Genomic DNA, 2,347 nt, shown 5'->3' with positions numbered 1-2,347 from the left:
CTGACTGAGTGGGGCAGCTCTCCTGGCAGGATCTCCTCCAAGTGGTGGCTCAGGGATTCAGGCTCCTTTAGTGTCGTAATGTCACCATCTTCAACTTGTGTGCTCAGGGTCACTGTGGAAGGGAACAGGAGAGGAGAGGTTCACGCAGAGGGCTCTGTGGCCTGCCTGGCATCGCCTTATGCCCCTTGCACCACTGTTCTCTTGGTCAGAACTCAGGCACATGTTCCCAGATTCACTGGAAGTGTGCTGGGAAATAATATTGTCTTATGTGTCCAAGAGGAGGAAATGGGATCCGTGAGCAGGTGGCCAGTCTGGATCAGGCCTGGTGAGATTGGTAGCTGTAGCCATCAAGCACAAAGGGGTTATTCACCCAACATGCACTATGTTTACTGAACAGACCCCTTTCCAGGCACTGGGGACACAGCTGTGAACAAGACAGACAAGGTTCTGGCCTCATGGAACCTCCATTCTCATGGGGGAGTGGCAATTAAGCTAATACACAAAATGAATATTTACTATAATGCTGGTTAGTGACCAGTGATAAAATGCAAGCACGGTAAAGGAAGACAGGGGGCTGGAGAGGGATGAGATGTGCTATTTTACATAAGTGGTCAGAATGGCTGCTCTGACCTGGTGACACTGAGCATGGGCAGGAAGTGAGGAAAATCATCAGGGAGAAACGGCTTTCAGACAGAGGGAACAGAGGTGCTGAGGCACAGAGGCTGGTGTGTGCTGGGCCTTTTGAGGACAGTTTCTTGGCACACAGGATTTGGAGTGCTAAAACTGGGAAAGTTCTGGACAAACTGGGATGAGTTTTTCTATTCTATTTCAGCCACGCTGGCCTCTTTTCCCCAAATGGGCTAAGCACATTCCTGCCTCAGGGCCTTTGCCTTTGCTGTTACCTCTGCCTGGAACATGCTTTGTACTACTCTTTCCATCCAGAGAGGATTACTGGGTGCCCATCTTGTACGTGATCTGCTGCACTAAGCACTGCATGCCAGGAGCAGAGTGAAAATTCCGACCAAGCTCTTCACATAAAGAGATTAATTCTTTACTTCTCCGGGCCCACTTCAGTTCCAAAATCTCCATGGATTAGTCATTTTTATTCTCTGCAGCTTGAAAGGCACGTCTCTTTCCCTAAGGCTCTGGCAGGGCTCTCACAGTGTCTGATACATCTGATATTAATAATAGCCTGAAAGAAGACCATGTATTGAATTCCAAGATTATGATCTAGGAAACGAGGATTTGGAAGAGATGTGTAAGCCCAATAAAGGCAACGGGTGGATTAAAAGGAAGTGTTTGATGGAGAAACTTTTCATTAAATAAAGCCACACCTCTTGGGTGAGTTTGCTGGCGCAATCTTTCTAGAGGGCAATTTGGCAATACTGAAAGTGCATAACTTTAGGTCCCAGATTCCATTCACAAGAATTTATCCCAAGGAAATAATAAGAAAAATATGCAAAGAGAGATCTCTAAGACTTTTTAGAAGAGGAAAGGAGTGTAAAAGCCTAAATGCCAGTTAGTGGGGCAGCAGAGACCACTATCTTCTGGCCAGTTTGTTCTTCAGATAAGGAAACTGAGGCACAGAGAGCTTAAGCAACTTTAAGGTCACACAGCAGGAAGTGGCAGAGCCAGGTTTCAGCCAGGGAGGTGACTCCAGTTGAGCTGTCACCCAGTTGGCTCTGCCTCCTCCTATGCTTCAAAAGGAAATGAGAACGTCTATGGGAATATTGGCCTCCTAATCATCACAACACCCCACCCCACGTGAGACGGAAAGGGAAACACGCCTTTGTAGGTAAAATCTGGTTGTAAATTAGCCTGTCAGGAACCAAAAGACCCTGTCACAGCATGGCCAGGACGACTGTCACTGTCAGTGGGGTGGGAATGATGGAGGCAAGAGGGACAGCAATGAACAAGATGAGGGACTGTCAGGGCCATGGAAGGTGGACAGGTCCTTCGAACAGCAAAAATGCCATCCTGCAGAGAAGCGGCCTGTCAGGAGGGACCTGTTCCCCGCTGCGGACCAAATGGAGCCCCTGGCCTGTGCTGGTCACACGGGGGGTGCTCTGGAACGTCGGGGGCAGTTTGAGATCGTCGTTACTGCCGCTGCCACCACCGGCCCCACGACCGAAACCACTGCTCTGCCTCCGAGGGCCGTTGTGAGCTGGGAGTGAGGTGACGCCCGTGGGACCCAGCACCGGCCAGTGACCACGTGGCAGCAGTGAGGGCGGCCCTGGCTGATGGTATTAACAGCCACGTCCCCCGTTTCTGTCAGCAAGCTCCTGAGAGCCCGACCCCAGTGTGGGCCTGGGGTGGGCCCTGGGCTCTGGGATAGGGCCCCGAGCCC

This window comes from Miniopterus natalensis, chromosome 7 (genome assembly GCF_054644295.1).
Source record: "Miniopterus natalensis isolate mMinNat1 chromosome 7, mMinNat1.hap1, whole genome shotgun sequence".
NCBI lineage: Eukaryota > Metazoa > Chordata > Mammalia > Chiroptera > Miniopteridae > Miniopterus > Miniopterus natalensis.
This window is presented reverse-complemented; position numbering follows the sequence as displayed.